General features: G+C 35.3%; 1 protein-coding gene across 9 annotated transcripts in view; it reads left to right on the plus strand.

Moving 5' to 3' along the window:
- Positions 1-20,317, plus strand: part of MEF2C (myocyte enhancer factor 2C) — a 193,236-nt gene that overhangs the window by 52,908 nt on the left and 120,011 nt on the right. The window contains exon 1 of one of the 9 annotated variants that reach the window (XM_070938785.1): positions 16,862-16,929. The exons of the other annotated variants lie outside the window; for them this stretch is intronic. The gene's annotated coding sequence lies outside the window, so the exon portion shown is untranslated. Of the gene's footprint in view, positions 1-16,861; positions 16,930-20,317 lie in introns of those variants that run through there. 9 annotated transcript variants of the gene reach the window in all.

Raw genomic sequence — 20,317 nt, forward strand, 5'->3', positions numbered from 1 at the left:
GGGGCTAGGGATATGCGGGGGGCGTATGCGCTTTGGCCACTCGGTCCAGAAAAGGTTAGCCATCACTGCCCTAGGACCTGTGAGAGTAGGCTTCAAATTCAGTGATGAAAAGGTCCTCCAATCTGATATCCTGATAAGCTTTCTTATAGCTTTAATGTATAGAAAAGGAAAAGGGGCAAATGGCTTATGAGAAAAAAGGGAAGGGAAGTGAATAGGAGAACGTCACTCTACTGCCTCCACCTTGGGAGAAAGGAAGCTGCTTCATCCTCTCCTTCACTCTCAATAAGCCAACAGTCTACTATGCCTTTTGTTTTCTGGATATTCATTTGCTTTTCCTGAGCACTTTGCTTGCCAGAAAACATAGATTACCTTTCCTTGGTGGACTGGGTTCCACCACTGGCCAAGATACATTGCTGTCTCTTGGCCCACCTGAAAACCTTGGGCATATGCATATCTGAGGCCACTTGCCACTTCTTTCAGCATTGGCCAGGTTCTGGCTTACTCTTTGCTTTTACTTGAAACATCCATGGTGGCACAGTGGTTAGAATCCAGTACTGCAGGCAACTTCTGCTGACTGCTGGCTGCCTGCAGTTTGGCAGATTGAATCTCACCAGGCTCAAGGTTGACTCAGCATTCCAGCCTTCTGAGGTCGGTAAAATGAGGACCCAGATTGTTGGAGGCAATATGCTGACTCTGTAAAACGCTTAGAGAGGACTATAAAGCACTATGAATGCTATTGCTATTGCTGTCAGGAAGCATCCACCCATTTCCTGCCATGCCCACCCTTTTGGCCAGTCATGGCTGCTGGTCCTTTGGAGTCCTTTCTTGACTCTTCTGGTTTCCTGTACAACAGCCTATACCAGAAACTAGGCCAGACTCAGGTAAAAGCAGGTTTTTGGTGGAAAGGAACAAATCTGGCCCCACCAATATGGCAATATTACGTTTGGGAATTTTTCACTTCATTATTCATTTTGACCAATGCACATGTTGCAAGAAATGGTTTCTTATGAAATATTTATCGATCAAAAACTAACATATAAGTCTGCAATGTGAATAGGTTTCCTGATTTTTTAAATGACACAGTGACAAAATTGAGACTCCTTCTGAATTTTTTTACTGTCTGAGTGTATCAGTGTATGTGTCAGAGGGTTCAGCGTGATTCTCTGAATATTATCTCAATTATGCCGTTATATTCTCACCCCTTTCCATATAAGGCAAAACAAACTAGAAATGAAATGGTTAAATAATCTTCTCACCATCTCAGTTGAAAGCAAGTTCATAGCTTTCTCAACTGCATTTCAATTAATTAAAATAAGAAAAAATATTGTGTGAATATGTGTGTGCATCTGTGTGCGAGAAAACAGGTAATGATGAATTTAAAAAAGAGAACAAATTGAAACATGAGTGCTTATTATAACATAAGTCTCCAAGAATTTCAGAACTTACTAGACATACTAAAGATTACATAATAAAATAACTATCATTAAATAATAATTGCATAGATAAATATTTCATTATATTTATCTAAACTAAGTCTTCATCAATAGGCAATCTGTTCATAGGTGGCAAGTGCAATCAGATCCTTGATCCATTGATTGAAACAGTCTTTACCTTTCTAATTTTTTTTTTAATTTGATTTATATGCCGCCCTTCTCCGGAGACTCAGGGCGGCTTACAATGCGTTAAGCAATAGCCTTCATACTTTTGTATATTTATACAAAGTCAGCTTATTGCCCCCACAAACTGGGTCCTCATTTCACCTACCTTAGAAAGGATGGAAGGCTGAGTCAACCTTGAGCCTTGGAGAGATTCGAACCAGCAGTAAATTGCAGGCAGCTGTGTTAATAACAGGGTGCTTAAACCACTGTACTATCAAGGCTAATGCTGCATATCATCAGTCTTTTGGCTATAATGAGGATACAGAGAATCTATTTACATTGTCCACTTGTCAAATTTCAGTACTATGTAGTTCAAACAAATATTATTGCCTAAATTTTTTTAGCTTTTGTCGCACAATATGTTTACATAATTCAGTATTTCTTCCCTAAATTTAGTAAGTGTAAGACATTGTAAAACCATATTCTGAAGAAGCATTTTCCTTATTGCACCTCCAGCAAAATTTGACAACTGTTTTCTATACAAATGTATCAGAGTCCAATAAATTCTAAATACTATTTTTGTTTTATAAATTGTAATATTATAGAAGTTAAAACATTCTCCCATTATCTAGACCAGGGGTGTCAAACTGGCGGCCCGCAGGCCACACCACAACAGGGGTAAAGCATCATGAAACATCACATGACAGCAACATGACATCGCGAGTTTGACCCATGATCTAGACAATATAGGACTCTCTAATTTTTTATTTCATTCATTCATTAGCATTTGCATTTCATTGATTTATTGATAACAAATATCTGTAGAAATAAGAGTAGACTTTTTTAGTTTTAAAGGATTTAATAAATTGTTCTATATATATAGGCTCCCCAGATTATTTTTCCCATCATGACACCTGACAGAAACAAAAACTGCTTACCTTGATATTGGTCTTGATAGTATGTAGAATTAAAATATGTTTTGACAGGGATGACTAATATTTATTAGTCTGATAAGAATACTCTGAATGAGAAGTAGAATTTGGAGTCATTTGGTTTTTTTGTTGTGTTAGTTTGGAATTATAATGATGAAATGAAGGTTTCCCTTTTATAGAAGAGCTGGAGAAAAGGTTACAGTCGATAGTTTAGTCAGAATATGAATTCCTTTGTACTGGATCTATTTGTTATTTGTGTGTGTGTGTGTGTGTGTGTGTGTGTGTGTGTGTGTGTGTGTGTATGCCCGTAAGAGAAACTTTTGGGCAATTAATACTAACGGAATCATAATCAGAGCTATGAGTAATTTTTGGATCAGCTACATTTACCTAGAAAAATAAAAAATGCATATAGAAATCTAATTCTTTGTCAAGGAATTAAATCTAACACATGTCTAAGAGGTTACCACCCTAACCATCTTCATGCCAAAATGTTACCAATAATATTTTATTAAGTCAAGAAGGAAATTAATAACAGTTCTATTTGAAGCTTGGCTGCCGTGCCAAAATTAGCATGGCAGGTATAAGTCTTGCCATCAAGTTGGCTAAGACAAAAAATTCTAAATCAGGCATTCAAGATCAGAGTTTTGTTAGTTGTGTATGATATGTTAACATTAATAAAGGATTACATTTATCTCTATGCTCCAAACCACTCTTTCCCAAACTTGGCAATTTTAAAATGTGTGGGCTTCAAGTGGTAGAATTACCTAACTGGCTAGGAAATCTTGGGAATTGTAGTCAACACATCTTAAATTCAGGCTGGTTGGAGAATTCTGGGAGTTGAAGTTCATATATTTTAAAATTGCCAAGTCTGGGAAGAGTTCTAAAGAATATTTACTGCACATCTACTGATTTCCCTAATATATGCGACTCTTCATGTGGGTGGTTTGTGGTCAACTGGTAACTAAGAATATAGATCTATTTACTATATAATCTTTTCTAGAATTTCTTTCTGTGGAATCCTCATCCTCTCTGAGCCTGATTGTTTGCTTGCAGATGTTTGATTACCCAACTAGGTAACATCATCAGTGTAAGCAAATGTGGCATTTGCTCCTGGTTTATACACAATAGCTTGCTCTGCCAGTTTTCCTCCTTGGTTTTCTCCTTATAATTTCTTTCTTTAAATAAACATATATTTATTTAAAGAAGCTTCAGAGAGTTTGGTCAGTCTCCGTTAACTTGGAAACATACACTTTCCATTTGTATTACTCCTTTCCATCTACAGTCTATAAAGACACAATTCAAAGATACAGATTGCCTTTGGGGAGAACAAGGGCTTCATCAGTTGATAAATGAATGTTAAGAGAAACAAAATAAGAAACCTTCGCCTTTGATATCCATGTTAACCTGAATAAGTCTGAGAACTGAAAGTGTTTTAAAAGTGCTTCAGGGTTCAATTTCTGAGCTTCGTGCATCCAGAGTTATTGGGGGTTTGTGCTCTAGATGTCCTAGCCGGCCCAGTTAGTGGTTATGTTAGCCCAATACATCTGGTGGGGTGTAGAGGAAGGCTTTTGCAAATGATGTCCTTATTTGCTCTGTGGTGACCTTACAGTGCTATCCATGGCTTTTTTAGAATTAGAAAAAGATTATTTTAATTCCCTCTCAAAGGGCTGCCCTGTCATTTTCAGGCTGTTGAAAATGCTCACAGGCTTGAACAAGTGCTGTTCAACCTAAAATCATTAGTTTTACAATGCTTAGAAGCACTGCTTTGATTTTAAGGCAGGACAGTGGCCTTCAACAGCACGTATTTGGGTTATATTATGTTTTTTGTTATTTTACACTACGGCAAATGACTTCACAATCTGCTACATACAGGTAGTCCTTGACTTACAATCACAATTGGGACTAGAATTTATGTTCCTAAGCAAGGCAGTTGTTAAGTGAGTTGTACCTGATTTGACGACCTTTTCTTCCACAGTTGTTGAACAGATCACTGCAGTTAAATGAATCATGAGATTCTGAAATCAAGCCAGTTTCTCCCATTATTTTTGCTTGTCAGAAACTGGCTGGGAAGATTGCAAATGCTGATCACATAATCCTGGGATGCTGCAACCAACATAAATACATGACAGTTGCCAAATGCCCAAAGTTTGATCACGTGACTGTGGGGATGCTGTAACAGTTGTAAATGTGAGGACCAGTTGTAAGTGTGAGGATCAGTTGTAAGTGCGAGGACCAGTTGTAAGTCACTATTTTCAACGCTGCTGTAACTTTGAATGATCACTAAACAAATGGTTGTAAATCAAGGACTACCTGGTACAACTACACACATACTAGAACAGTACAAGGCTAATATGCATGCATTACTTCAGATGCTTTATAGTAGTTCTGTCTCATGTAGAGTATATTTGTATTTCTTGTTTTTATTTTTATTTTATTTTTTAAAAACAAAGCTAATTTTCTAACTGAACATACTGCTTTTCTCAAGGATTTTCTGATTTAAAGATAGTTGAAGTATTTGTGCAATATCTGTGGTTGTAAAGTCAAGAACTTCAGCAAAGCAAAACACACTGTTTTTCTTATCTATAGTTAGAAAAGAAAGGTACAGTAGCTTCATGCCTAACCAATCAAAATACCCATCGATTGTGAGAGCTTTTGACATGAGATGTAACTGAAAAACTATAGAAGTATGATGCTGAAAAAGATTTTCTAATTTAAAAAATTATCCAAATTGGTAGAGCTTCATCCCACCTCCTCCATGCCTTAATGGAAGTCACATTGTGGGGAAAAAATGGCAATCACTTGTCATGCAATAATTGCTATAATGTAAAATTAGAATAATATGAATAAGCTCTCTGTTGTATTAGTCCAAGGATGTTTGTTGTAAATGACATAAATTTAAACTTAGTCATTGGAAAAAACTGAAGAAGCTGATGTAAATATATTGTTGTATGTCTGTATGTGAAAGTATTCTCAATTTCTGTTACTGGTATGTGTGGCTTTAAAAAAGTTTTGGGTCAAGATACACTGACTGGACAATGAACATACTTTTTCATTCTATTTCTTAAAGCTGAAGGTCAGGTTATAGATTCCCATGCACTGTAATGTTTTTAAGATTGACATTAAATCAGGCAGTGGTTATATCAGATAGGTATACATTTCTTGATAAATCATTCCAAGTCCTCTTACTAAGCATCCAGACAAAACATGGTGCATTTTTAATTTAATGGCTTTCTCTTTATGGACTCCTGAAATACTTTTCTTTGCTGGGATAGTATATCATCTCTGCATTCATATCAATAAAGATATACACTCTTCTCTTCTGATTTGGTGTATATGAACATTATCCTTCTTAGCTATGTATATGGATTTAATGACTAACTGTAAATGGATTTGGTAGTCCACAAACGCATTGAATCCAAATGTCTGCAAAACACTGAAACCTCAAACAATTTTGGAACATCATCACTTAGGACACAAACTTCCACCCTGCCACCTTGTTTTCTCTCAACATTTCATTCAGCAGTGTCAGCTTAAATGAATCAGTCTTATCCAGCCAGATGTAGATGACTGCATCCTCCATAATTTTAGCCAGAAAGTTGGAAAGCTGTGGTAGATCATTCACCAGATGAGCTAAAATACATAGTCATTATCATGTTTGTTTGCATATATTTCTTGCATCCATTGGGCCTTTATAAAGATTTGAAAGAGAGCATCATAAAGCACGTTGCCAGAAACCAATTGTCATCAGCATAGCACAAGTTACTGATGTTTCTGCCTCTAGTTTTAAAACCATATTCATCTTCTTTTAATTCAGTTTACCTTAATATACATGAAGCATGTAAATTGAGTAAACAAGGGAGAAATATGCAGCCTTACCTCACACATTTGCCAACCTGGAGCCAGTCTGTTTCACGAAGTTCTCTCTGTGAATTCCTGACTTGCATATACCATAACTTTTGTCCTGAGGGCAATGAGATGTTCTGCAGTTCACAATTTTCTAAATACATCCCACAGCTTGACATGAATGACACAATCAAAGGCCTCACTATAATCAATGAACAACCCATGCTTCTTTTTTGGTATTATTTCACTTTCTCAATTATTCAATATTTTATAGCATTCCGAATAAATAAAATGCACACAACAATAATGTATTTTTAATTTCAATTTAATATTATTACTTTTATATTTCATAGTTTTTTCTTTTAAAATTGGGCAGTGCAGAACACACAGTTCTTTCCTACCCCAAATTTTCCAATATTCTATAAAGTAGATTATGTGCAGAAAGACAGGCCTATATAGTGAGTGCTGCAGTCCAGGGAAGTTTTAAATCTGGTTCTAATCCTATTTCAATCATGGTCTCTTAATACAAAGGCATTTTATTTTATTTCAGCTATTTGCTTTGATACCACATATGAAAAGGAGGAAACAATAATATACACCTTATGTACATCATATTTCTCCAAGTGCTGGGCAACACAGTCACATATGTTATTGCCTAGACGTCTGAGTGAGAGTCACACTAAAGTACATGTGCATGAGTGCAAAAGTCAGAATCAAGCTTTAATGCTCTAATCCAATTAAGAGGATTTATCATCATCATCTCAGACTATGTGGTCATAATCAGCAACTGTTCCTGAAAATGAATTTTAGCCCTTAGTAATGTATTTTATTCAAAGGATACTCTTAAGAAGATGTCCAAAACATATGTTAGGTTTATTAGTAAGGGCATTGTTAGAATGTGTTGTCTCCTGTTACCTATATACGTTTTTATTGGTATATGAAGTGAAGCTTTCAGTATCTTAGCCATGCAGGACTGTTTATAAAACTGGTTTTTTAAAAATATGGTATAGTAATTCCATGGAACTGAACGGAACTGAATGAGACAAATTCAGGACGCAATGCTCTGCGATATTGTGCCTTGAATATTGAGATTCTAGCATTTATCATTTATCAGTTCTGTAGTTCATTATTTTTTATTTTATTTATTCTATTCAATTTGTATACCGCCCTTCTCCTAGTGGACTCATGGCGGTGCACAGCCAGAACTAAAACACATAACAATACAAAATTTAAAATTATTAAAAGAATTATATACTTTGGCCCAAATTTAAAACAATTCAAATTAAAACCCATTGACAGATTAAAAGCCAAACAACTAAAAAACTAAAAAAAGTGGGGGGGGGGGGTCACGCCAGCCCTGCTTGATGGAAAAGAAAAGTTTTCAGGGCACGGCAAAAGATCCGGAGATCTGATATCCTTCTTATCTCTGGGGGCAAATCGTTCCAGAGTGCAGGAGCTGCCACAGAGAAGACCCTCCCCCTGGGGGTCGCCAGCCGACATTACCTGGCTGACGGCACCCTGAGGAGTCCCTCTCTGTGGGAGCGTACTGGTCATGTCCAAAGTAAAAAAAAAAATCTGTGTTTTGCTTTTCACACGCATGCACACGCACGGACGCACAGAGAGAGAACTGAAAAGAAATAGTAGTATCAGTATAAGACAATACTTTAATGTTTAAAAGCCATACCTGCTGAGTCTATAGCCGGGTTCTTACAAACTAGAGAAAATTTCAAAAGATGAACTTCTGCCACCAGAAACAACTACAAAGCAGACATCAGGTAAACCTCTCCAAGGAGAGATAATTTCACAAGTGACTGCTTTTGCTACGAGATCTATTAAGTAGTCATCTCCTGGAATTAGAAATGGGCAGAATTTTTAGAATCCTTTGCCAGATTTAGGAGAAGAAAAATTGGATGGGAGGTTTACAGCAATTTGCCAAAAGCTGGTCTCTTCTTACAGTAACAGTACAGTAACAGTGGGAAAAGTCCAATAAGAATTCATTCATGATATTGTCCCTTGGCATTTAATTGAAGGATAGACATTAGGGGGACTGCAGCATTGCATTCTTAAGTAAATATGCTTAAGAACACTGTGAGAGTTTTCTGAATGGGGTTTTTTTTTTTTTTTTTGCTTTAATTTATATGCCGTCCTTCTCAGGAGACTCAGGGCGGCTTACAAGGCGTTAAGCAATAGCCTTCATACTTTTGTATATTTATACAAAGTCAGCTTATTGCCCCCACAATCTGGGTCCTCATTTTACCTACCTTAGAAAGGATGGAAGGCTGAGTCAACCTTGAGCCTGGTGAGATTTGAACTTGCAGTAATTGCAAGCAGCAGATGTTAATCTGTTAATAACAGTGTTTTAGTCCACTGTACTACAGGCTCTTCTTTTGTCTTTTGGGGAAAAATTCTTTAGCAAAGTCTCATCAGACTGAATGGGAAACTGGTGGAAAAATTGCAAGATATTTCTCTGCATGGCACAAGTTGAAATTTCTCTAGTTTATGAGGATATTTGGAATTTAGAACCAGTTTGATGTAGTGGTTAAGGTGCTGACCTAGAACCCAGTTCTTGTCCCTGTTTAGGCATGAAAAACTAGCTGCAAAACTTTGGACCAGTCACTTTTTCTCAGGCCATCCCACCTTACAGGGTTGCTGTTGTGGAGAAAATAGGAGGAGGAAGGAGTATTATATATGTTTGCCACCTTGAGTTCCTTATAAAAGTAATAATGGCAGGATAAAAATCTAATAAAAAAGCCACCTTGGATGATAAAGTATAGGAAGAAATTGTTTTTCAAGGAACCTGGCTTCAAACTATCTTAAGGTTTTAAGATTGAAAGACATGCATTAGGTTTAGTTTCATCAGCATTTATGTGAGCTTTTCCATGTATGTTCATTTTCAAGATGATTAAAAAGGAAGAAAGCCTATCATCCATAATATTTTTCATGAATTTGTCTGAATATATTACCACTGTCATATGTAACAATATTGTCCACAGGAATTTATTATCAGGAAAGAGATCGCTCATTCTTTAATATTTCGTATATATTAAATGCAATGAAATATTAAAGAACACATCCACACAAACACACACACACATACACACACCGTGTTTCCCAGAAAATAAGACTGAGTCTTATATTATTTTTTGTTCCAAAAGACGCATTAGGTCTTATTTTGGGGAAATGTAGTACTAAATGAGTCCGTCTGGCTGACAATCTTAACTGGGGCTTATTTTGGGGGTAGGGCTTATATTATGAGCATCTTGAAAAATCATGCTAGGGCTTATTTTCCAATTGGGTCTTATTTTCAGGGAAACACAGTATATACATAATACTCTGTCAGTTTTATGACTTTAAGTGAACATGTACTATAAAATTTATAGGCCACTCATTGTATCACAAGGTGATGGCATTTTATTATTTTTTAGATTTCTATCTGTATTTTGTTCAAGAGTTCAAGGCAGCATACACAGCAGCACAATTACACCTGCTGGGTAGGTTGGCAGGAGTGAGTTTCCATGCCTAAGGTAAACTGCACTCTGTTGCCAATCGAACACCTTAACCACCATGCTGGTTCTTTTATACCACATTATTGTGGGCGTTGTGAGTCTTAAAAATAATGCAATTATTTTTACGTATAGCCACATGTGTGGTCTGTTGCAATAATGAAAAGGTTGGTAGTAACTCAATGATTTTGTTCTTGGAAATATTTTTCTGGACAATTTAATATAAATAAAGAAATACATTAACAATATTCTTTCCTGTCCTCAATATATTTAAAAATAATAAATATGAGGACATAGTCCTTTGTCCCAGTAGAAATTGGCATGAAATGAGATATCAATGCTGGTGCCAAAGATACAGTATTATTTCAATATTTGCTTTATAATACCTGGCATAAATGCAAGTTATACTTCTATCAGTCTCTTTTTATGTTATAAAAGCTTTCTTTGGCTGTGTTCTTCATAACAAATATGTTGGTAACTAATCAAATTTCCGATAGAGAAAAATGCAGTATCTCGAACCATGCTAAATATCTTTATTTTTATTTATTTATTTTTCATAGTTCTGAACCACCATCTCCCTCAAAGAGCATGTTAGTAATGTTTAAATGTTTATTCATCTGGCCTAAACATCTTGGCAGTTCTAGGGCACTAAAAATGCAAGATGTTGTTTTAGATTCTAGTTGCTTAATATCTCGCAATGTTTTGAAAGGTGATTTTTTTTAGGATCAGGTCAATAAAACAGAAATGTTATCACTGGCAGCAACATTAAATAATCAAAATGTCAGCAATTGGCAACAGTTGTTTGAATCTCAGCCTTGGAAGTGGATTTGCCCTTGAAGTGGTTAGAAACAGTGTAAAACGGATTACAGAGTCTTTTCTTTTTACTTTCTTTGCCTATTTTAGTGTCTGTTCTTTGTAAATGTCTTGGTCATCTATTATGGCATAACAGGTTATGTAGATATGTTATAGTATAAAATACCTTAAGATAATCATTTTTAAAACAAAAGCTGACAAAACAACTTAAAAACTATGAAAGAGATGTAAAACATTTCAAAATAGCATTTCAGTTATAAATAAGAATAGGAACATTAAGAAAGAAAAACATTCAAAGTTAGAAACAGTTTCTATTTGTAAGAGATACAACAGATAAAAGGTCTCTCATTTCCCTCAGATAGAGTCCGGAAGAGTTAAAAAAAAAAAAAGCCATTGCTACAGGGCTTAGACTAATATTTTGCCATTCACTTACATGTGATTTGCAGTAAATATTTCCCAGTCATTTTGAAGGTAAGCATGGTAATTGTCTTCTTTTAAGTCAACATTTTACTCTGTCTAGAACAATATTGGCTATTATGCCTGGAAATGCATTCTAGTATCTCAGATAAAAGTATCCTGATTCTTCCAGGCAGAGGCTTTTGGCATTACCAGTAAAAGGCTATTCTATTTTGCTAATTTTTGTGGAAAGAAAAGAAGTAGAAACAACAAAAAATCACGACTATATTTTAAATGAAAAATAATGATTCAAATGGAACGTTTACCTCATGTAAAAGTTCTGTGAATAAGTCAGGGTTATTGTACAATAAAAGCCCCACTAGAAGAAGTCTTGCAAATATCCACATTTTAAAATTATAAGGCTGCCTGATTGCATTTTAACACTGGATGGTATATAATATAAAAACAATGTAAGTGAAAACAAGACTAGCAAAACAGAATCTAAATCTGTCTAACAGAGAGAATGGACGCAAATTGCCTGCATTCATAAACCCAGCTTTTGTGAGCATTAGATGTCAGTTCAAGCCTTGAACTCTGTCTTAAAAGCAGTATTAATAGTGTGACCATTGGCTACTTTTTACCTTGTCTTTCAAGCTATTCTATCTTGCAGGCGACTTATAAGAATAAAAGGAACATAGAAGGATAATTGATGCTATTCTGATTCTTTAGAGAAAAATGTGTTTCATGATGATGATGATGAAAGAGGCAATAAGAAACTAAATTCTTTCTTGCATAATTGGTTTTCTAAAATAACTTGCTAGGCTCAATTTGCCTCTGCAAAAAGAACAACTTTCTTCATTTATTTTCCATTTTTTAAACAACACTTATCTTTTCAGTCAACATTTACAGCTCCCCAATTAAATCCTTTTGTATTAAATTGGTTACCCAGAGTTCATACATCATACTGGAAGTTGGAACTGTCATAAACTGTTAGGAAGGTTGCCAATCCGCTGTTAGCTTGGCCACTGTTACGCTGACACAGTCATCTGTGGAATATTTCAAAATACAAGATATCACTTAGTCTGGTAAATCATATTGAGTTTGCAGAAGCATTGTTCACTTGCCCGTAGACATCAAGTCATAGTAGAGGATAAATTCAAACTAAAGACTGGTAGTTTAGCCTCATAAACTCCTAGTGATTGTTTAGTAGTACTTTAAAGAATTATTTATTTTAGTATCCAGATAAACAATTTCGTGCAGCGGCCCCCAACCTTTTGGGCACTAGGGACCAGTTCCACGGAGAAAGGTTTTTCTGAAGACCAGAAAGGGCGTGGTTTTGCATACTGCCTGAATCCTGCAGATGGGACTTTGCATGTTTGCATGGCCCGACTGCTGGCATGCCACAGTTCAGTGCCAGTCCATGGACCAGGGGTTGGGGATCCCTGGTTGAGTGGTTCCTTATACTGTCTTGAAACATTGGCAAAAATACTATCACTTTATCTTGTTAATAATGCTAAACGTAGATGTATAGAGTGGGGTTTTGCTTTTTCTTAAGATTCTGTTTGATAGTTTGATTCCTTGCTATGTAGCAATTATCATTTTCAGGAGTCACTTCTTAAGATTACTGCAGATCAGAAAATAAAAATTCACTGTCTCAACACTTCTAAGAGAAAAAGTTACTCATGGAATGAAAAAAACGTTTACCATTTGCAATCTTTATGTTGATTGCAAACTAAAGCACTCACATGGGTATTTAAACCAGTCTGAATGAACTAATCCCATGTTCTTATGTACATTTATTGGATTGTATAAACTGGTCTTAGATTCCAGTTGGTAGAAATATGGCAGTGTGTTTTACTATAATGAACAGACATATAAATCCATTTGTAACTTCCAATTGCAGTTCTGCAAGTAGAACCACAGTTGTAATTTTCTGAAATTTGCTAGGTAGTTTCCATGAAACCATTCAAACAGAATCATCACCTGAATACCAGAGTATACCACTTTAAAGCATTTCTTCATTCTGTAATTGGATCAATATGACTGTGTATTCTATTTTGCTAAAATATGTAAATAGATTTACTTATTGTTCCTAAAGCAAAAAAAAAAAAAAGAGGGGGGAATATGCTGAAAATGAAGTTTTTTTAAAAAAAACATCTTCATATTAGAGATGAATTGAGGCCTATAGTTCCATTTTTTTACTTCCAATACCTATCCTATCCTGGCCAATTGGATCACATCAGAAAATCCTTTTTTTTTTTTTCATTAGCAGAGTCTAGCTGAACGTCACCTCATTAAGCAAGATGCCTAGTCTTCTAATTGACACTGACAAGATTCTGCATGGAAAAATCTGTAGAATGGACTTGTCAAATCTATTTTTTCTCCTTCTATAAATATATATATGCCACATGTCTAAATGCAGCTATAAACTTTGCATAGGTGGGAGTCTCTGTGGATTTTACTCCACTAGTTGTTGCCAACTGGAGGGGGCAGCACACATCTCCATTTCAAGTGAGCCAGCGCTGTCCAAAGACTTTTCCGCAGTCATGCTGACATCATGGAGCACTGTTTTTTCCCCACTGAAGTTGTACCTATTTATCTAGTCGCATTTGCATGCTTTTGAACTGCTAGGTGGGCAGGAGCTAAGCAAAAATGCATGACACTCAGGTCTTAAACTTGGACTTTTGGCCTTCCAACCGACAAGCCCAGCTTTTTAACCACTTGAGCCATCATGCCTTGCATATGTAGGATTTGAAACATTACTACAGAGCACTTTATTTTGATAAACAAGTTGTAATAACATCTAAGACATTTGTATGTAATTCCTCACTTTATTTGCACATTTAACACAGGTTTAATTATGTAGGTTATAAGCATGTGCATGTGTGTGCAAGGGAGATGAGACATTTGAAGACTGTAATATGTATAAATGGTATTTATGAAAATGCATGTGAAATAAACTGCAAGGCAAAAATTGCTGGAAGATCCTTAACGTTTTGTCTTTTTTATTTTCATTTTCTCTCCTTATCATCATCTCACTTAACCATGCCTGTTATATTGTCTGACGATGTGAATTTTTTGGTTTTAGGAAATCACTTAAACAATAAGAAATTAAACTTAACTGCCCCATCTGCTCTTGCCTAAGCTTCAGTAAATGGCTAAATCCAATTCCATGCGAATGGACTTCTGTAGTGGATTTTTTTCTTTCTCATTTTTTTCCTCTTATAAGCCATATTATGATAAATAAATATAAAAAGAGATTTCCTCAAGTCTTATTCCACAGTTGACATGGGTTGTGTGTAGGAAGCGAGCAGGGGTGGGTTCCACTTACCTTTACTACCGGTTCGCAATGGGAGTGTGCATGCACTTCTGCGCATGTGCAGATTTTCAGTGATGACATCAGTGCGGGTGGGCGGAGCTTCCCACCACCATTACTACTGGTTCGCAAGAACTGAACCAAACCAGGAGCAACCCAACACTGGAAGCTGGGTAGAAAAAGCATTTAGTTTGCCAGCAATGTCATATATAGATGAAAGGCCTGTTTATGGTACTTAGCTACTGGAATGTATAGATTAATTTTGGCAATTCTGAGCTTATGTTCTTTTTAATACTATGTAAAACATAAATTTAATAAAAAATAGCTCATTTTTAAATAAGAAATATATAGTTAGATCTTAATATTTTATATATGAACTTTATATAATGAATTTTGTTTCTTTCAATGGGACTTATTTCTGTATACCCATGCATAGGATTCAGAGTTAAATTCCACTATCATAAATGTAATTTTGAAGCCAAAATTACCATTAAGTCTCCTTAATGACTATGAAAAGAACAATATATGTAGAAGACATCAGTGACTGCTATTAAAAGAAGTACAGTAAGATACAGTCCAACTGGATAGACAGAACTGATCATATGGTTGTTTAGATTTGCACCTTAATTTTATTTATTTATCTAAGATGCCATCCAACTTCAAATTACTCTTACTCATGGTATTTAAAAGCAAAAGGAAAATGCAATTTAAAAAAAACGAGATGGCAAAACTAGTCAACAAATATCTAATGGACCAGTGGTGAAATCCAAATTTTTTTACTACCGGTTCTGTGGGCGTGGCTTGGTGGGCATGGTGTGGCTTGGCAGGGGAAGGATACTGCAAAATCTCCATTCCCACCCCACTCCAGGGGAAGGATACTGCAAAATCTCCATTCTCTCCCCACTCCTGGGGGAAGGATATTGCAAAATCTCCATTCCCACCTCACTCTGGGGCCAGCCAGAGGTGGCATTTGTCAGTTCTCCGAACTACTCAAAATTTCCACTACCGGTTCTCCAGAACCTGTCAGAACCTGCTGGATTTCACTCCTGGAATGGACCCAACAAGGGGCTCCAACCATCCTAGCCTAAAGCCTGTAAGAAGAGCTAGGTCTTTAAGGCCTTCCAGAGTGAGTCAGGGTGGAAGACATCCAGATCTCTGGGGGAATCCCATTCCAGAGGGCAGACACCACAACAGAGAAGGCACACTTCTGGGGTCTTAATCAAAATAAGGGCTTCCTGATCTAGAAAGCTTAAATGTAGCTGTGCAAGGCCTGTCTTGGCCACAGCTGCCGCCTGCTCATCAAGCAGGATCTGTGAGTCCAGGAAGATGCTCAAATTGCAGACCATTCTTGAATAATGAAGTACTATCTCATCCCAGGTTTTTTATACTATATGTTTTTTCCTTTTCTGACTGGTAGTTTTAAAGTATATATTTCAATAAAAAGATGAAAGAGCAAATTTGTAGACACATCTCCATAAAGGATCTGTTAAGCACACTAAGTACAGTAATAGGAAGGTAGCTAAATAATTCTTTAGTGTCATTTGTTATGGAACTCCATGTAAAATCGAATAACATTATTAAATGAATTTTTCTGTATCTTTCCAAAAAATCTCAAGGGGAAGAAACTAGGTTTCTTGGCAACAAGGTCAGTTTTGCTTTACATTTCTCAGTTCATTCCAGAACTGAAGCTATTTCACACTAGATTATATACTACTGTCATTAATTGGAGACAGGCTGCAATATTTGGAAAAGTATCAGCTAGGTTGGATTTTTAGCATTTTACATTTTTGTTGAGGTTGTAATAAAAACTACTATCAGTTATTTCAGTCTCTTTAAAATAAATAAATTTAAAGTGTCAACATAACCATTATTGTTTGTAAATCATCATAAAACATACATGAATTGCAATTTGGGTAAAAAGCAAGGAGTGATATATCAAACCAAATATGTTGTTTTAACCTAGTAGGATTTGTTTAATGATGAAATTGAAGTTGCAGTTAACTTTGTAATAGATCTTACACTGCAACCTTTGCCAACTTGATATGTTTAGATGTGAGGCAATGATGTCCATAAGATTTCAGTCAAAATAGTCAACATGCTGGTTGCAATCATGCAAAAAAGCCTTGTCCTTTTTTTATATGAGTATTGATAAAAAAAATTTCTACCCACTTGCTATGGATCATTTTCAGAAAAAGCCAAGTAAGCTATACATGGTCAGATCCCAGTAGAGACCCAGCGCAGCAATGGTTGGAAATTGGACTGGGCCTTATGGTTCAAACTTCTCATCTTAACATATAACTGAGATTGTGACTGACCCATTTCCTGGATTAGTTCAGATTAATAAGAGAATGGCTCTTTTTAACACTATGATTTTTGCTGTTTTTTTTTTTTTAAGGATAGAAATGAACGCACTAAACTTTCAGAAGAATAAATACATCTGCTTCCATTTTACTCTCCAACTCCATCAAGCTGAAAATTTTGGCCATATCCAACAATGACATCATTGTATCGCTGCCAGTGTCTCAGAGGTGAATTGTGGCTTCTAGATATATATCCCACTTATTCAGAACAATCCAATATAAATCTTTTGAATAAATAAAGATTACAGTACTTTCCATCCTTGCATACAACTATTCAGATTTTTTTTTATTTGAAACATTTATATATGTTTTATATGTAACAAACCAACCATCTTATAACCAACTCTGGGTGGTTCTCAGTCAAAAGTAAAAGCAACGTTCTAGTTGTAGCAAAATAAAGCAGAGTTATATTCTCAAAGCAGTTTCTTAAGGTCATAGTTAAGTTGGATCGAACAATAACTTTGCAGTGCTGTACATGTTTCCAAAGTATGCCTGAGCATATTTCTCCTATTTATAAGTGTGCATAGGGATGTAGCCTTTACTTTCTGATCTTACTTTTTGCTACTTACCCAGTGGTGGGCTGGTTCAGATCGGTTTGGGTGAACAGGTAGTTCCGACCAGCGGTTGGGCCCACCCACCTCCCTAGTGCTATCACGTCCTATATAACCAACGGTTTTTCAATGCGCTCACATTTTCGGTTCTGGGCGAACCTGTTGTTACAGTATGTGACACCCACCTCTGTATTTATCTATTGAGAATGTTTACTCCCATAGAAATAATTATTATAAGTACAACTGGTATCAGGATTTTCAAGAATAGTGCTGTACTTGAACATCTAGTTACATGAGTGACAAAATAGGAAAGGGAAAAAATGTATGGGGTTCATTTCATGAAATGAATACCATCTATCGACATGCAATATAAATAGAGGCTGGAGATGTATAGCAATTATTTTAATAAACATCTCTTTTTAAATGGGCATCTTTTGCATATTAACTTATTGACTTGTTTTATTTAAATTACATCTAACTATATCATGATGACATACATAGAATTTTCACATGGATTCTTTTCTCACCTAGACACACTAGTATTTTTTTTTATTTTTATCCTTAGTGTTCAAGTTTTACTATAACATCAAAAATAGGTTAAATAGGCTAAAATAGATTGTACTCTAAGCAGTCTATAAGAAAAAAATTATTTTTGAGTTTTCGGGGAGAAGGAAGAAATTGGAAAAAAAGACAGCTTTGTTTTTTAAAAAAGAATAAGAGCTTTGGATAATAGTGAAGAAGAAAATATGATTTATAAATGTGGAATATTCTTCTCAACTGTGCCTTATATTTATATTTATAAATTCACATGTACTATTTTATTAAAAAGATGGTAGAAGGTGCATAAAAATAAAATGGCTTGCTGTGTGATACTTACGGTAAATGGTGGTCTGCAATTTCATCTCTATCACCTAGAATATATGTTTTGTTTTCTAATATTCAACACCTTTGATAGGTTAAATAAGATTGTTTTCTTAAAAAAATAGTATTTATATGTCTAGATTGAATAATATGCTGCTAGTTCTGAACTCCCCCCCTCCCACACACAAACACATGTATTAATGAACTTTTTTTGTGTGGAAAAATTATGATTTACTTCGAAGACATTTGTTGTAAACATGTTGGAAGCGAGAATGTACGGTTTCTATCTTAAACCACTAAAAAACATCTGCATGTCTTTTTAGTGCTGATTAATGGTAGCATTTCTGTTGGTCTGATATCCCTAGTGATTTTACACACACACACACACACACACACACACACACACACACACACACACTTGGGGAAGTCCAATTTAACTACTGTCCTTCATAAGCAAAACATGTTCTAAAATTATTATAGTTTTTGATTATTGGAATTAATCAGAAACTGTACAGAAAAAATATATTTAGACCAAGCCAGGACAGTTTATGACTTGCCAAACTGAAAGCAGTGCACTGATTGTTCTAGAGCTGGGGTGTCCAACCTTAAGAACTTCAAGACTTGTGGACTTCAATTCTCAGAATTCCCAACCTAGAACTCTGTGAGTTGAAGTCCACAAGTCTTAAAGTTCCCAAGGTTGGACAGCCCTACTCTAGAGGTTAGTGCAACTTTTGATCCAAGCAGAGCATATCTGTCTAATTAATAATAATTTTTATTTGTTATATTTTCATCTATCCAATAATCAAAGTTCTGGATGTATGAGAAAACTGTTTGTGGAATAAAATGATAAAAAAAAAAAATTCTTCTTCACAAGAAGAAAATAAAATACAGAAAACTCACTGTTCTAGTGAAATGCACTTAAAACTAAGCTGGCATTTTAAGTGTTCCAAAGTGTTTTTCTTTTTCTAAGCAAAATTTTAAAAGTAAATAGAAACAGTTGATGAAACTGTATATTTATGATGAAAATAAATACACTTTCGTAAAAGATGAAAAAATTATGCAATCACAAGCTTATCACAAGTGTATAAAATGGGGGAGGTCAGAAGCAAATAGTGACCCCATAAGAAATACAACACATGAGTAGAAGGTTTCTTTTTCTTCTCTTTTCAATGTGACTGAGAATAATAGGGACTAAAAGAAGAAAATTAGGGGTGGAAAATTCCTCATTGATGCTTTAAGAAAAATTATTCAATACAATGGGATTGTTGAATTCCCATTTATGCACTGAAGAAAATACATATGTACGCCTACATGTGCCATGCAACTGTAGAGCTACATACAGTAATCTAGTAAAAGATATGCCTAAATTATATTCTGTATATTATTTTGGTGTAATATAAGAACCATATTCAAGCTTGCTTATCGCCTTGATCAAGGCATATCTATTGTAACAATATCTTTTAAAAAGATAATGTACATTTTTACAATGTAGAATGAACAGAAAGAAAATATCACTTACATTGAAATAAATTTACCTCAGTAATGTATCTTGGTATTAAAAAAATGACTGGGGTTAAATCGATGCAGTTTATACTTCAAAGGAAAAGCTTAGGGTAAATTCCTAACTGATGTTACACTTTAGATTTTAAAAAGTCAAATCTACCCATAAAATACTTTAAATCGGAGGAGAAATGCATTTGTTCATCATTTATTCATTCATTTATATCCTTATACATATCATAAATTTTGAGCCCTAAATCCTAAGGACACCTGCATTACAAGCAAGTCGTAGAAATGTTGCTTCAAACTTCATACTGGATATGTGTGAAAACATTTTAAAAATAGAATTTAAGGATACATTTTATTATGTTTTTTCCACTCCTCTGGGGATTTGTTTCTAACGTAGTTCTCATTTCACAGAATCCCATAACGAAAAGGGTAATTTAGGTCATTAAATCCAATCCTCAGCTCAGAGAGTAAATCCAAATTAAAGCATGCTCAGTGGAGTGCCATCCAGCTTCTGCTTGCACTCATTCAGCAAAGTGGAATCTATTCCTTCCAAAGATAATTGGTTCTACTGTCAAACTGCACCATTTTTGCACCATTTTTCTTTCAGTACTACTCAACAAAAGGAAAATCTTGCA

The sequence above is a fragment of the Pituophis catenifer genome, unplaced genomic scaffold (genome assembly GCF_029215685.1).
Source record: "Pituophis catenifer annectens isolate HBS135680 unplaced genomic scaffold, rPitCat1.0.hap2 SCAF_2, whole genome shotgun sequence".
NCBI classification, from domain to species: domain Eukaryota; kingdom Metazoa; phylum Chordata; class Lepidosauria; order Squamata; family Colubridae; genus Pituophis; species Pituophis catenifer.